This window comes from Pongo pygmaeus, chromosome 19 (assembly GCF_028885625.2).
Source record: "Pongo pygmaeus isolate AG05252 chromosome 19, NHGRI_mPonPyg2-v2.0_pri, whole genome shotgun sequence".
Lineage (NCBI taxonomy): Eukaryota > Metazoa > Chordata > Mammalia > Primates > Hominidae > Pongo > Pongo pygmaeus.
In genome coordinates, this window is record NC_072392.2 from 9,052,720 (window position 1) to 9,068,573 (window position 15,854).

The 15,854-nt window shown below is 43.4% G+C and overlaps 1 protein-coding gene across 3 annotated transcripts in view; it reads left to right on the forward strand.

Moving 5' to 3' along the window:
* The window catches only part of NTN1 (netrin 1), a 244,839-nt gene that overhangs the window by 93,168 nt on the left and 135,817 nt on the right, over positions 1–15,854 (forward strand). The window lies entirely within an intron of this gene.

The window sequence follows — 15,854 nt, forward strand, 5'->3', positions numbered from 1 at the left end:
GAAACCCTGTCTCTTTTAAAAATACAAAAATTAGCTAGGCGTGGTGGCGGGCACCTGTAGTCCCAGCTACTCGGGAGGCTGAGGCAGGAGAATCACTTGAACTCAGGAGGTGGAGGTTGCAGTGAGCCGAGATCGTGCCACTGCACTCCAGCCTGGGCAACAGAGGGAGACCCTGTCTCAAAAAAGAAAATGTGGACAAGTTAAAAGAAAAAAATCAGTCATTATCCCATTGTCCAGAGAAACTTCTAGTATACATACTATTTACATTTTGTTATATACACTTCTGTTTTACCTTTTAATGCACACAGACATTCAGTTTCTACAAACAGGATTTTATATTCAAACATATACTATTTTATAACCTGCTTTTTAAAACTTACTGATATCTTGACTTTCTTGCTGCAACCTAATTTTCATGACTGCTTGGCATCTTAGTACATGAATGTACCACAGATTCTGATGAGTTTCCCATTGTAGGGTCTGAAGGTTGTTTCCAGTTTTTTTCTATTACTCATAGCACAGTGAGGTACATTCTTGGAGCTAAACCTCTGTGTGTGTGTTTAGTTCTTTTTGGAGGATAGAGTCTTAGAACCACATTTGGTGAGTCAGAGGGTGTGTGCGTATACATATATATACATACACACATGTGTATGTGTGAATATAATATGTACATATAAATGTGTATATACATATTAAATGTAGCTATATTAAAATGTGTGTGTATATACACATTTTAAAATCCTTTAAGTCTTCTATACGTATTTGCAAATTGCTTGTCAGATAAGTTTTACTTATTTGTATTTTCATCAGCAGCATCAAAGAGTGGCAGTTTCTCTATAACCTCACTGAGGCTGTGTGTTGTCCTTTATGAAATCCTTGCTAAATTGAATGGTAAGAAATAGCATATTGAAGCCAGGTGCGGTGGCTCACACCTGTAATCCTAGCACTTTGGAAGGCTGAGGCGGGCGGATCACCAGGTCAGGAGTTCGAGACTGGCCTGGCCAACATGGTGAAACCCCGTCTCTACTACAAATACAAAAATTAGCCAGGCATGGTGGCACATGTCTGTAATCCCAGCTACTCAGGAGGCTGAGGCAGGAGAATCGCTTGAACCCGGGAGGCAGAGGTTGCAGTGAGCTGATATCACGCCACTGCACTTCAGCCTGTGCAACACAGCGAGACTCCATCTCAAAAAAAAAAAAAAAGAAATAGTATATTAAGTTTTAAAAGTATGCCTTTCTTTGAACATTTAAAATAATATGTCTGTTAGCCACTTGTGTTCCTTTTTTTGGGAATTGCTTATTCAGGACCTTTGTGTATTTTTTCCATTGAGGGATGAATATTTTGTTACTCATTTGTGAGCATTCTTTGAATATTGAGAATGTAAATTATTTGTTATTTCAATTGCAAACAGTCTTCCCAAGTTTGTCCCTTGCCTCTCAGTTTTGCTTCTGGTGCTCGTTCATGTAGAAAAATGCTTTTTACTTTTATATAAGTATTTTATTTTTAACTTCTGCCTTTGGTGTCATTTCTGTAAGAGGTTATAAGGTATTCATCTACTTTTTCATGTATTCTAGCACTTTCATAGCTTAATTTTTTATACTTAAATCTTGAATCCATTCCTAAAATGATCTGATGTAAGGTAAAGAATCCAACCTTACACTTTGTCCCTGTGGCCCTTTCCCTAACGCATTCGAAATGCTCTTTTGCCATGTGTTAATTCTCATTGGTCTGTTCGTTAATTCTCTTTGGTCTGTTTCTGGAGTTCTTTCTGTCCAATGATACACATCTGTGTTCTTTTGCCAGTGCCACGCTGTTTTAATATTTTAATTATTTCAGGGCATGAATCCCATGATTACAAAATTCCTTGGCTGGTCTTTCGCATTTTGTTTCCAAATGAACTTTAGACTGATTTGATCAACTTAAAAAATAATTCTTCTGTGTTTCTGATGGAAATGGCATTGACTTTACAGATAAATGTGGAGGGAATGAGAATCTTTATAATTTTTTTTCTTTTTCTTTTTTTTTTTTTTTTTTTTCGAGATGGAGTCTCACTCTGTCGCCCAGGCTGGAGTACAATGGCGTGATCTCAGCACACTTCAACCTCTGCCTCCCAGGTTCAAGCGATTCTCCTGCCTCAGCCTCCCGAGTAGCTAGGATTACAGGTGTGTGTCACCACACCTGATTTTTGTATTTTTTAGTAGAGATGGGGTTTTACCATGTTGGTCAGGCTGGTCTCGAACACCTGACCTCAGGTGATCTGCCCACCTCGGCCTCCCAAAATGCTGGGATTACAGGCGTGAGCCACTGCGCCCAGCCAAATCTTTATAATATTGAATCTTCTCGTATGAAACTTTGATATGTCCATCAGGTATCCACATGGTTTCCTCATCTAGGTCCCTTAATGTTTCTGAAGTTTATACCACGGGCATTTTGAATTGTTTGTAGCAAGGTGAATGGTGTCATTTTCCAGTATATTTTCCAATTGTTTGCTATTGGTATATATGAAAGAAACTGGCTTTTGTGTGTTTAGTCAGTTCCTGGCCTGGTCACTGAATAGGGGCTGTCTTCCTGGGTTTTATGGGTAGACCATTTTTTTTTTTTTTTTTTGAGACGGAGTCTTGCTCTGCCGCCCAGGCTGGAGTGCAGTGGCGCAATCTTGGCTCACTGCAAACTCTGCCTCCCGGGTTCATGCCATTCTCCTGCCTCAGCCTTCTGAGTAGCTGGGACTACAGGCCCCCGCCACCACGCCCAACTAATTTTTTTGTATTTTTAGTAGAGATGGGGTTTCACTGTGTTAGCCAGGATGGTCTCACTCTCCTGACCTTGTGATCCACCCCCCTCAACTTCCCAAAGTGCTGGGATTACAGGCGTGAGCCACCGCACCCGGTCCATCATAGCATCTTTAATAACAATAATTCTGCCTTTTTCTTTTCTGCCATTCATCCTTTTTTCTTGTCTTCTTGCATTGGCTACACCATTCAGAACAGTTCTAACTAGTAGGCATGATAATAGCAGGCGTCTTTGTCTTAATTCTGACTTAAATGGGAATGTCTTTAGTGTTTCACATTTCTCTGCCTAAGGAGTGTTAAATGCAACTGAATCTTATTTTGATGTTTCAGAGTCATTGGTAATATGTAATTGAAAAACATTCTGTCATACAGTCATACCATCAGCAATCAGTGGAGCTTACTTATCTGTTTTACTTGCAGGTTCCAAGTTTTATTTTTCTCACTCATGCTCTCTATTTTGCACTGCTGACTCACTGAGACTTTCCTTGTTTCTCTTCTCTTGCTCCCAGGCTGTCTATTGTCGGTAATTTCTGTTATTTTTCTCCTTTTTCATTTTATAAACCATTGTTTTAATTGAGACCATAATTTGCGGACGTGGAAAACATTTCAAATAGTACAAAAATAAGAAGTCAAAAGTCAGAAATTCAAACGCTGCTGTAAGATGTGTTTCCTTCCTATGCCAACGCTTGTTCACCCTGGAAAATGTAACATTTTGTATCCTTCCAGACCTATTAAATGCAGTGTGCTTCTATTTGTGTTAAAAAATACGAAGATATGCCGGGCGCAGTGGCTTAAGCCTATAATCCCAGCACTTTGGGAGGCCGAGGTGGGCAAATCACGAGGTCGGGAGTTCAAGACCAGCCTGGCCAACATGGTGAAACCTCATCTCTACTAAAAACACAAAAAAATTAGCCGGGTGTGTTGGCGTGTGCCTGTAATCCCAGCTACTTAGGAGGCTGAGGCAGGAGAATCGCTTGAACCTAGGAGGTGGAGGTTGCAGTGAGCCAAGATCACGCCACTGCACTCCAGCCTGGGCGACAGAGCGAGACTGCCTCAAAAAACAAAAAAAGAAAAACAAAAAAACCCCAAACAGACAAACAACAAAAAAAGAAGGTATATATTCATATCTGTCCTGTACCAGAACACAAATAGAAAGCACACTATTCATGCAATTAAGCGCTTTTATCACTTAATATATCATGGCAATCTTTCTAAATCAGCAGTGTGGATTCCTTAGTATGCCATTGAATGCAGGTACCATAATTTATTGAAACAGTCCCCTATGTACCTAGGTTTCTCCAGATGTTCCAGCTGCAGTGAACATCCATGTAAATATAAGTCTTTGTTATCCTTTGCAAATTTTCTGCTCCTAATTGACTTACTCTGAACTCCCCTGAGAAAGAGAAATAGATGAACTATTCAAAACTGAATGTAAACTAAGAATAAATAGGTTCTGAATGAGGATCAGATGATTTTATTGAGCAGAGTGAATGGGTTTTAGTCAAGGACTTCCTACCGTTATCGTGACTGTAGAGTGAACGTTTTGCTCAGTTCTTTATTGTCACCTGGCATCGTTTACTTTCAAGTTTGCTGGATAAATGATCCCTCCCATGCCCATTCCCAGACATAAGGTTGATGCCACCTGTTCGTGTGACCCTGATGCGCCATATTTGTTACCTATTTATTCTCAGTTTCATTATCAGCGTCCCATACAGGCTTATTGGCCTCACCTGGCAGTGCAGGGTCTCCAGCAATGCCTGCAGCCAGGTGTCCTGGGAGGCACCTGTGCAGTCTGGAGAGCGCTGTTCACAGTGAGCTGAACTGCAGGCCCTGGGAGGTAAAAGGGGACAGGTGAATGCCTTAAGGAGCCTGTGGAGCAGGTCTTGCAGGATGGCTGGGAAGGGTCATTGCAGCATATCTGGCCTGTCTGATGCAGCCAGAAGCTGTTTTCATATGATCTGGACTGGAGCAGGCTATGGGAGGATGCTGGGTGTTTCCAGCCACACCTGCGTATGAAGAAAACAAGCACACCCCCAGTAGCTGAGGTGTGGAGAAGAGAGAGGTTAGTGAGATGCTGCTGGGAATGTAAATCGTAGGGGAGATTATGGTTTTTAGGGGAGATAAATGATTCTTCTCTCACTTCTCCATTGGCCAGGACTTTTGTTTTTAACTTCTAATACTCATTTTCCTTCTGACTCCAAAAACAATGTGTATTAATTTTAGAAATTTAAGAAAATATAGAAAAATAGAAAAATAATAACCTGAAATCTTTCCTTCTAGGGAACACACTGGTAACATTGAGCATATATTCTTCTGGTATATTTCCATTTTCGTTTTCCTTTGTACATGAATTTTTTTAATGAAATCGAAGTATGCTTTGCATATTGTTTTGTAACCTGGGCTTTTCATTTGCTATATGGGAAACACTTTGTCCATGTTGTTAAATATTCTATAACATTGTTTTAATAGTCTCATTGGCTGGGCGCAGTGGTGCACGCCTGTAATCCCAGCACTTTGGGAGGCTGAGGCGGTGGATCACCTGAGGTCAGGATTTCGAGACCAGCCTGACCAACATGTTGAAACCCTGTCTCTACTAAATACAAAAAATTAGCTGGGTGTGGTGGTGTATGCCTGTAATCCCAGCAACTTGGGAGGCTGAGGCAGGAGAACCACTTGAACCTGGGAGGCGGAGGTTGCAGTGAGCCGAGTTTGCGCCATTGCATTCCAGCCTAGGCAACAAGAGTGAAACTCCGCCTAAAAAAAAAAAAAATCTCATTGACTCTCATTTTATGAATATAGAGTAATTTATTTGACCAAATATATTGTTAGAAACTTCAGCTATTTCCAGTTTTTTTCCTTCCTTCCCTCCCTCTCTTCCTTCCTACCTACCTATATACCTACCTACCTTCCTTCCTTCCTACCTAAAAAATTCTACAATGAACATCATAGATACATATTTGTATAGTTTTATAATTTCCTCATAATAAATTCCTGGAGGTAAAATGTCTCTTCAAAAGATAAGCATATTTTAAATTTAAATTTGTTCTCCAAAAAGATTAAAGCATTTATGTTTCTGCCAGAAATATTATGAGAATGTCTTGAACTCTTTCTTACAATAGTTATTATTGTTTAAAAAAATCTTTACCTATGTAATAGGCAAAATAGTTGCCGCACATGTTATTTCAAAAAATTAAATCACCTTTTTCTGAATTTAAAATAATATACATTACTTTAAATAAACAATGTGACAAAATATAGAAAAAAAATGTACTGAGTAATCCTTTCCACCTAGGAACAAAGATAATCAACATTTTAAAAAATGTTTTTATTTTATTTTATTTTTAAATAGAGACAAGTTCTCACTGTGTTGCCCAGGCTGGTCTTGAACTTCTGAGCTCAAGGGATCCGCCCACCTTGGCCTCCCAAAGTGCTGGGAATACAGACGTGAGCCACCACCCCCAGCCTCATTAACATTTTGATGGAAGTTATTCAAAACATCTTGCTTGATGTCTTGTATATGCTATGTGTGTATGTGTGTGTGTATATATACATATATATGTGCATAATTTTTGTATAATTTTGCATGCATTTTACTCTGTGTTATTTGGTAACCTGCTTTTTCTGCTCAGCAATATGTCATGCATATCTTTATTTATTTATTTTTTTTGAGACAGAGTCTCGCTCTATTGCCCAGGCTGGAGTGCAGTGGCACGATCTTGGCTCACTGCAAGCTCTGCCTCCCGGGTTCAAGTGATTTTCCTGCCTTAGCCTTCCGAGTAGCTGGGACTACAAGCGTGTGCCACCATGCCCAGCCAAATTTTGTCTTTTTTTTAGTAGAGACGGGGTTTCACCATGTTGGCCAAAATGGTCTCGATCGCTTGACCTCGTGATCTGGCCTGCGTCGGCCTCCCAAAGTGCTGGGATTCCAGGCATGAGCCACCGTGCCCGGCCTTATCTGCATATGCATATCTTATCTGCTCAGTAAGAACTATATCATGTGTATAGCACTACTTCATCTTTTTGAGGATTGCTAGAATTCATGTAGACAATCTCCTTTGTCTACCTTTTGATGCAAATCATTTTTTCCAATATGATGTTTGCCTTTTATTTCTATTTATAGAGTTTTTTTGTTGTTTTAATCAGATGGTTAGTTTTTATGTCATCCTGTCAGTTAGTATCTTTCTTCATGGGGTTTGCGTTTGTCGTTCTGCAGCCAAACTGAAACTTTCTCCAGCCAGTCTTCACTTTCCTGACCTCTTTGTTTTAGTTCATGCTGTTCCTCCCTTCCTGGAGGGCATTCCCTACCAGTTTCCGACCGTTGAGATCTCCTGCCTGTAGTTCAGAGTATCTCAGACTCCTCTTTCTCCATGAAGTCGCCTTGATTCTCTATAACCTGACATTTTCTCTTTATTAAATTCATTATGTTCTGCCTGGATTATGTTAATACCTTATTTGTGGTGTTTATCACATTTCATCTTCTAGTTATGTTCATGTAGACTGTAAGCTTTCTGAGGGCTAGACCCATCTTCCACATCTGTGACCCTAAGATTGTCTAATTCAGTGCTTGTCATACAGTAGGGCCTCAATAAATATTTGCTGGATTGAATCAAATTGGATTTGGGTGGACCAAAGGATCCAGTCTAGTTCAGGGAGTTGATTTGTGAGACTCTTAAACAAGACCAGACGTGGGTTACTCTTTGTTCCTCTACTGACCGTGGAATTCCCCGTGTTGTTTGAGATGTGTGTCCCAAAGAGAAACTTGTTGTTCTGAAGAATTGCACACTTGTATTTATGGTATTGTTGGCTTTTTGTATCTGCCACTGCCAACCTTGTGACATCTGGCACTCTTGGCAGAAGTCCTGGTACTTGGGACCCTGTTATGAGCAAACACAGTGATTGAGAAGCAGACCAGCTGAGACTAATCCAGCTCAGGGCCCATGACAGCAACCTGGCCAGGTGAGTGGGGATTTTAGCCTTGTCTTATACAACACAGCACAAGCCAGGATTTCTTCCTAATCCCTGCCTTGCCTTCTTATTGGGGGATTGTGAACTGCACCTAAAACATAAGGGGTGGCCCAGTGTGGTGGCTTACACCAGCACTTTGGGAGGCTGAGGCAGGAGGATTGCTTGAGGCCAGGAGTTTGAGAGCAGCCTGAGTAATATAGGGAGACCCCATCTCTACAAAAAATAAAAAATTTAGCCAGGTATGGTGCTGTGTGCCTGTAGTCCCAGCTCCTGGGAGGCTGAGGCAGGAAGATTGCTTGAGCCCAGGAGTCAGAAGCTGCAGTGAGCTATGATTGCACCCATCACTGCACGCCAGCCTGGGCAATGAGAGAGACTGTGTCAACAAAACAAAACGTAAGAGGAAATAATAAACATGATCTGGTGCTCCACTTCATTAATCATCAGGAAAATGCAAATTAGAGCCGCAAGGCACTGTCAGAGTGCCTAAAATGGGAAAAGATGAAGAATATCAGGTGTTGATAAAATACTCTGCTGGCAGGAGCATAAACATATCAAAAAACAGTTTTGTTGCTGTATTAGTCCATTCTCACATTGCTAATAAACACATACCCGAGACTGGGTAATTTATAAAGGAAAGAGGCTTAATTGACTCACGGTTCAGCATGGCTGGAGAGGCCTCAGGAAACTTACAATCATGGCGGAAGGGGGAGCAAACATGTCCTTCTTCACATGGCGGCAGGAAGGAGAAGAATGAGTGCCTAGTGAAGGGGAAGCCCCTTAAAAACCATCAGATCTCGTGAGAACTAACTCACTGTCACAAGAACAGGATGGGGATGGGGAAAACTGCCCCCATGATTCAGTTATCTCTACCTGGTCCTTCCCACAACACATGGGGATCATGGGAACGACAATTCAAGATGAGATCTGAGTGTGGACACAGCCAAACCGTATCAGCGGCGTCTACTAAAGCTGAACATGTGCCAATCTTATAATGCAGCAATTCCACTCCTGGGTATATACCCACTGGTAATGTGTCCATATGTTTACCAAGAAACATGTGTTAGGATGTTCATTGTAACACTCCTATAATGGCCCCAAACTGGACACTATCCATGAATGCCCATCAACAGTAGAATAGAAAAATAGCTTGTGATATGTCATACATATAGTGGAATGCTATACAGGAATGAGTATGAATAGCCTATAACTACATGCAACAAGTGGTCAAAACTCAGAAACATAATGTTGAGTAAAAGAAGCCAGATGCATACTCTACGATTCCATTTATGTCAAGTGCAAAACCAGGCAAAGCTAATGTATGCTGCTGGCAGTCACAATATTCGCTACCTTGGCTGGATGGAGGGTAGTGACTGTGGAGGAGGTGGCATGAGGTGGCTTCTGATGGTGAGTGTGGGGGGATAATGTTCTGGTTCTTGGCCTGAGGCTGATTCACATGGATGTGTTCAGTTTGTGAGAATTCCATGAGCAGTATGCTTTGTGAGCAATTTTCTGACCAATTTTATATGTCAATAAAAAGCTAAAAAGTGATTGACAGGGTATATACTCAGAAGAATTGAAAGCAGGGACTGGAACAGATATTTGTACCACCCATGTTCATAGCAGCATGACTGACAGGAGCCGAGAGGTGGAAGCAACCTAAATGTCCATGGATTGATGAATGAATGAACTAAATGTGGTTTATACATGTGATATGGTTTGGCTGTGTCCCCACCCAAGTTTCATCTTGAATTGTAGTTCCCATAATCCTCATGTGCGGTGGGAGGGACCAAGTGGGAGGTAATTGAATCATGGGAGAGGTTGCCTCCATGCTGTTCTCATGATAGTGAGTGAGTTCTCATGCGATCTGATGGTTTTATAAGGGGCTTTTCTCTCCCTTCAGTCTATACTTCTCCTTGCTGCCACCATGTGTTTGCTCCCTCTTCTGCCACGATTGTAAGTTTCCTGAGGCCTCTCCAGCCATGCTGAACTGTGAGTCAATTAAGCGTCTTTCCTTTATAAATTACCCGGTTTCGGATATGTCTTTATTAGCAGCATGAGAATGGACTAATACAACATACAATGGGATATTACTCAGCCTTAAAAAGGTAGGAAATTCTCACACATGCTACAACTTGGATGAACCTTGAAGCTGTTATGCTTGGTGAAAAAAGCTAGACACAAAAGAACAAGTACTAGGCTGGGTGCAGTGGCTCAAGCCTGTAATCTCAGCATTTTGGGAGGCCGAGGTGGGTGGATCACCTGAGGTCAGGAGTTCAAGACCAGCCTGACCAACTTGGCGAAACTCCGTCTCTACTAAAAAATACAAAAAAATTAGCCAGGTGTGGTGATGGATGCCTGTAGTCCCAGAGACTCGGGAGGCTGAGGCACGAGAATCGCTTGAACCCAGGAGCCAGAGGTTGCAGTGAGCCAAGATGGTGCCACTGTACTCCAGCCTGGGCAACAGAGACTCCATCTCAAAAAAAAAGACAGGTACTGTATGATTCCACTTGTAGGGCGCACCTAGAGTAGTCCAGTTCATACAGACAGAAAGCAGAATGGTGGTTGCCCGAGATTAGGGGAGTGGCAATGGGGAGTTAGTGTTTAATGGGTACAGAGTTTCAATTTGGGAAGATGAAAAAGTTCTGGAGATGGAGGTGGTGATGATTGTGCAACAATGTGAATGTACTTAATGCCATAGAACTGTATACTTAAAAATGGTTAAGGTGGTAAATTTCTTGTGCATTTTACCATAATACAAAGATAGGTGATTGCAATAGATGATTGCAAATAATAACACAACATACACACAGACAAAGACACACGAGCAGAAGCAATGGGCCATACCAAGCTTCCTGTGCTTCAGGGCCTGGGAAGGAGCTCAGCAGGGGAGCTGTGAGGGCAGAGCAGAGGGGGTCTGGAAAACGGGGAAAGGACCCAATGTGACCTTGGAGGTAGCAATAGGGTCAGCCCTGCTGGGCACAAGGCTGACCTGCAGGCCCGACACATTTGAGGGTGCTCGGGCCAGCTGGCATGAAGCTGCTCTCTCTTGCTAGCACATCAAAGCCGAATGTCCAACACCACGACACCCTGATCTGGCCTTTTTCTGAACTTGCACAGCATTCCCGTCAGGTCCTGGAGACAGGGAGACTTCAGGCGAGGCGATTTGGCCCATGGAAGGGCAGGATTTCCCACGTGGGCTTTATTCTAGGGAGTGCGAGGTTGGCCACAGTCCTGACCTGACAGCCAGGGGCCTGCTGCTTATAGGACATTTCAGAGTCAGAGCCAGATTCCTCAACACTTACGAGGTGTTCCTGTGCCAGGCCGAGGCCCCTGTGATGGTGAGTGCCTCTGAGTGGGGCAGGGGTGGGGTGACCTGTGGCTGGGTCTCACCGTGGGAGCAGGCTGCTGGCCATGTGGGGCCCGTGAGAGACCCAGCAGTCCAAGGACAGGTGTTTTGTTTTGAGCGTCCATTTCAGAATGAAAAGACATGGTGTTAGCCCCCTTACCAGCAGGGACATTCCCAGAGAAGCTGCCCTCTGACACCTGGCCTTTAGGAAGAGTCCCCAGGAAGACGTCACACCTGGGCCGGACGTCCAGGGCCAGCCCCCTTGGGTCAGCTTGGTCTGCTGTATCTGCCCAGTCCTAGGAAATCCAGCTTTTCTTCCCTTTGCATTGCCCCACCCCAGGCTTATTCGTTAGGTGGCCTGTCACCTCTCCGGGCCTTTTCTGAAGGTATCTGGAGCCTGGTGTGTGTGTGAATGGTGGCCTTAAAAGGCTTAGGAACATTTGAGGGCTGAGAAAAGAATGCTCCCAGCTGGCAGGTGGATGTAGGAGGCATTAATCCAGAATCATTTTTCCTGTGGAGACGGCTTTGTTATAAATCTATCAAAACGTGGGCGTTCTTCAGTGTTCATGATATTATCCCTGGCTCCTGTGGGGAGAGGGGTGGGAGTGAGGGCGCTTAGCTGAGAAACAGGATTTTCTCCTAAAAGATGTTTGGTTCCTTGAGATCTGTTCTCTCTCTCTCTCTCTTTCTCTCTCTCTCTCTCTCTGTCTCTGTCTCTCTGTCTCTGTCTCTCTCTCCTCCTTGACTTCACGCAGTTGGTAGAGTACAGCCAATTTGTTACTGGTTCTTTAGAACTGTGGGAATCTTCCCCCTCCCCCAAATCCCCCAAATGTGCAGGTGAGCTGGATAAGTAGGCAGCCTAAAGACAGAGGGAGGTGGGTTGAAGGGAAGGAAGAGGAAATGAATGGTGAGCAGACACACCCTGGTATTCTGATTAAAAAAAAAAAAAGAAATGCTAGTCAGGTGGGGATGGGGAGTGGGGAAACCAAGAGACCATCTGGACCAGCTACTCCTAAAGTGTGGCCCCCCAACCAGCAGTGTCAACATCGCCTGGGAACTTATTAGTGATGCAAACTCCTGGGCCCCATCCCAGACCTGCTGAATCAGAATCTGCACATCAAAGTTGGAGAAGCGCTAAATAAACCACACTTCCTGGTCCAGAGATGGGAAGTGACTTGTCTATGATCACACAGGTGGTTAATTGCAGAGGACTTCCAGCCCACTGCCTCACTTGCCTTGCGGGTGAGATGGAGCAGTCGTACCTGACTCTTGGCACTCAGGGTTTGTGCCTTGGCGAATCTGGTTGTTTTGTATCTTGGGGGCAGAATTTTTGTGTGAGTTATTATCAACCAAAGATGGTTGAAGTGTGAAGCTGTAGGCCTGCCTCAGAGTTAGCACATGGAACGGAATATCCTACATGTAGTTTTGGTTCTGACCACTGGTTTGCCATCTGGCAAAATGGCATTTCCTTCCTTCCTTCCTTCCTTCCTTCCTTCCTTCCTTCCGATCACTGATTTGCCATCAGGCAAAATGGCATTTCCTTCCTTCCTTCCTTCCTTCCTTCCTTCCTTCCTTCCATCCTTCCTTCCTTTTGACAGAGTCTCGCTCTGTCGCCTAGGCTGGAGTGCAGTGGTGCACTCTTGGCTCACTGCAACCTCCGCCTCCTGGGTTCAAGCAATTCTCCTGCCTCAGCCTCCCAAGTAGCTGGGAGTACAGGTGCCCACCACCATGCCCGGCTAATTTTTGTATTTTTAGTAGAGATGGGGGCTTCACCATGTTGGCCAGGCTGGTCTCGAACTCCTGACCTCAGGTGATCCACCCGCCTTGGCCTCCCAAAGTGCTGGGATTACAGGTATTGGCCACCGCACTGGGCCCCAAAATGGCATTTCAGAACCTTTTGTTGTATCTTCATCGTCACCATCATCATCACAGCACAGATCCTTTATTTTGCACTTACTGGGATCCATACCCCGTGCTAAACACTTAGGTTATTTCCTTTGTCACACCAACCACATACTGATCGCATTTAAAGCTGAGGAAGCCGAGCAGCAGAAAGATAACGTACTCATGGTCCCTCATCTAGATGAAAGAAGGGGTGGAATTTGGGTCAAAGCCCCATGTGACCCTGGCAGCACACTTATTTATACTTGGGGTATTAGGTAAAACTGTAGTACATTTTGTATTTGTGACACTCTCCAACTCTATGATTCTGAGGCAGAAGTTATCCTTTAAGCGCCAAATTTGTTTAGCTATTATTACCATATGTGAAGCTGTTTGGAGACATTTTGTAATCCCAACACTAATGTCTGTACCAATTTAATTTCCACATGCATTTTGTGTTTTAACTGTATTTTAATTAAAGACTGAAATGGAAATTCTGTGCACCTCAGTCAGTTGAGAGAAAAGAATCTTAGATGCTCGGATAACATGTGATTTATGCTGTTGGAAAAAATGTGAAAGACATGTGGGCACTTACTCCCCAGTTATGACTATTTCCAGATTATACATTGTTAGAAAAAAAGTTTGGGGGTGCGGGAGAAACCCTGTGTGAATGTGGAACCACTGAGTTAGACCCCTGGCTCATTCAGCTGGAAATGGGATATGGAAGCCCAGGTTGTGGCTGACTTCTTTGAAGTTCTCCACAGGCTGGGGACATTCTGGTAATTGTTTTATTGTATTTGTAGCCTGCAGTGGGTGGTGGTCGGCAAACCATGGTCCATGGGCAGAATCTGGCTGGCCACGTACTTTTGTAAATAAAGTTTTATTGGCACACAGCCACACCCATTTGTTTAAGTACTGTTACGGCTGCTTTCGCACTGCAATGGTGGTGTTGAGTCACTGTGACAAAAACTGCATGGGCCGAAAAGCCCAAAATATTTACTATCTGGTCCTTTGCAGAAAAGAGTTTGCCAAACCCTGGCCTGATACCTTTTTGGACAACATTTCCTGAATTTTCTTTCTGCTGTATGTCATAAATGCTTGAAACCCATCTATTCACTGGCTCCGTCATTCATCAAACGTAGTTTGATCACAGTGGTAAGAAATCTTGCTTAGCTCAGGGGCTGTGGGCTCATGAGAAAAAAGAATGTAATCAAAGATTATAGGCTTGGCACAAAGAAACATTCAGTGAACTTGTGTAAGTTAGGGTTCTACAAATAACTGAATCCACTAATTCAAGGAGAAGGGGATTCATGCGAATTGGGATAACTCTCAGAATTGTTGGGAAGGCTGAAGAAAAGACTCTAGGCTGAGCTTTCAGGAACAAACTCCCCAACCCGATCCCCAAACAGATCACCAAGGCTGCTACAATCAGGAAGTCACAGAACCAGGCGGTGGGGCTGTTATCATGTAGCCAGCCACAGAACCACATAGCTCTGGCACAATCCACCCCAGGAAGGGATGCCTCGTACGCTGGCCCTCTCCCTACTGCTTCACATCAAAGTCTAATCGGCAGAGCCGGAGTCACACGCAGAGGCTACTGTGAGGAAGTTTGGGGAGGGTTTTCAGCTTTCCAGCCTTTGGATGCTGATCAGATAATCCACAGATACCCCATGGTACAGGTCATTATATCCTGAAAGACAGAGTGTTCAACTCATTTACGGTTTATATTAAAATTTGAGAACTTAAAACATTATTCAGTAGACATAGCAAGTGAGATGGTCCAGAATGCTCAGGAAAGCAGATCTGGGGTGGTATAGAAGGCATCCTCAGGTCCATCTCCAAATTCTGCCCACTCATCCTTCAAGGCGGTGGTGCTACCTCCTTCAGGAAGGTGTCCCAAGGCCGGCTGGTGGTCCTCTCTGTCCTCATCATTGTTAGAACACTTTGTCTTACGTGCCCACTCTCCAGGAAGTTACAATATTCTCCTTCACAGGATAGTTATATCTTTCTCTTCAATCTTTTTCTTTTTCTTTTGTTTTTTTTTCTTTTTTGAGATGGAGTCTCCCTCTGTTGCCCAGGCTGGAGTTCAGTGGCCCGATCTCGGCTCACTGCAACCTCCGTCTCCTGGGTTCAAGCGATTCTCCTGCCTCAGCCTCCTGAGTAGCTGGGACTACAGGCACGCAGCACCACCCCCGGCTAATTTTTGTATTTTTAGTACAGACGGGGTTTCACCATGTTGGTCAGGCTGGTCTCGAACTCCTGACCTCATGATCCTCCCAACTTGGCCTCCCAAAGTGCAAGGATTACAGGCGTGAGCCACTGCGCCTGGCCTGCAATGTTTTTCTTTTTGACCTTTTTTTAAAATAATAAGAGATCATTGCCAAGTTTGAAATACTTTTCATTTTCCTTTTTAGTTCCATTCAATTTCTTTCTTCCCAGAAACAAATAGTATAGTCAATTTGTTATCTTTCTCTGTTTTTCACTTTTATTACATGTATGCATCTTTGCACAATACAGAGTGTTGTCTGTGAGTTACTTTATCCAAGTGATATTTTAGCGGATGTTCCAGTCCCTGACTTGCTGTGCTGTTAGATAGATCCATGTTACTACATAGAATTCCATTTCATTCATTATAAGCAATATATGGTTGCCATGCCATTGTATAAACAAGCTACAATGTATCCATTTTCTATCAATTGCCCGTCAGCTTTTCCCCAGTTTTTTCCTATTATAAACATTGCAATAAGCAGCCTTGTCCATATCTCCTGGGGTTGTGAATGAGATTTCTCAAGGGTAGATACCAAGAGGCATAAATTGGTCATTTCCAGCTTTACTAGATATTGTCAAATTGCTTTCCAAGGTGATTGCAG